Source organism: Gavialis gangeticus, unplaced genomic scaffold (assembly GCF_001723915.1).
Source record: "Gavialis gangeticus isolate Ggan-Ray unplaced genomic scaffold, GavGan_comp1, whole genome shotgun sequence".
NCBI lineage: Eukaryota > Metazoa > Chordata > Crocodylia > Gavialidae > Gavialis > Gavialis gangeticus.
Window position 1 is genome coordinate 5,030,607 of NW_017728993.1, and position 1,191 is coordinate 5,031,797.

Genomic DNA, 1,191 nt, shown 5'->3' on the forward strand with positions numbered 1-1,191 from the left:
CCTTCCAGCCCTAATGTCTATGAAATCTATGAAAATCTCCTGCCCCGACCTTCACCCTCGTGGCCCTGCCAGGGCCCAACCCCTAGTCTCCTGCCCACCCGGGCCATGCTGATGTCCCTCACTCCTGACCTGCAGTCCCCTGCCACTTGAGTCAGAGCCCCACTTGGACCAGAGTGCGTTGGCTGCAGCGACTCTGTCTCATGCGGGTGGCAGCGAAGTGAGTCCAGCCCCAGCACATGCTGGAGGGGGGAGGAGGAGTAGAGGCCTGTAGCATTCCCTTCCCACTGCCCTAGGCTGGTGCTGCTGCATCGTGCGAGGCAGCCTGGTTATGACCCCCCTCCCACTCCCTTGAGCAGCATCTTCTGGCCACCCCACATTCTGCCCTGCAAGCATGGGCACTGGCCCTGGTGCTGCCAACCCAGGCATGCAGCTCTGCTCCTCCTCCTTCCTCTGCTGGAAGGGGGTAGTTGCCTTCCTGCTGTCCCTCTGCCCTGCTGCTGCTCGCGACTCTTTGAAATATTCTCATGACCCACTTTTGGGTCACAACCCACAGGCTGAGAAATACTGGTTTAAGAGATACTGTGTCAGAGAAAGTCAAGTGCTCCCACATACCTTCTGTTAACAGTATTATTGAGTGACTTGAACATACAGATTTGAACTATCGGCATGTAATCAACTTCCATAACTTATGGGAAAATGGCCTGTGTAATTTTAAAATTATATAGCTGAAAACAGGTTTAGCTAACTGTTGTTGTGACCTTTTTTTAAGCACTCTGAACACTCCATCTCAATGAATATTTAAGGATTTTGTACAAAGGGGAATACTTCTGCAGAAGGGACTAACTGAAAGCCCATTGCCAAACACCCCTGGCCCTGGAAATTAGGACACTTGCCTAAGAGATGAAGCCGTTCCACTCCCATCCAAATGGCTTTGTGAAGCTGTGTCTTGATGATTTTCCATACCACTCCCAAGCTGAAACTATTTGCCAGTCTTGCAGATAATTTCAGGATGAATGAAACTGCATTTTTTGGCAAATGTATTATCTTCCCACCTCTAATCAAAATATCTGGCCCTAATATGTGTTGGCTCATTTCCATGGATATGACTTGCATTGGTTCTGAGATATAGAATATTTTTATATTGTGTAGGTCAGGGGCAGGCAATTATTTCAGGTGGAGGGCCACTTACTG

The 1,191-nt window shown here is 49.3% G+C and overlaps 1 protein-coding gene across 1 annotated transcript in view; it reads left to right on the forward strand.

The window, feature by feature from the left end:
- WLS (wntless Wnt ligand secretion mediator) overlaps nucleotides 1-1,191 on the forward strand; it is a 104,090-nt gene that overhangs the window by 25,652 nt on the left and 77,247 nt on the right. The window lies entirely within an intron of this gene.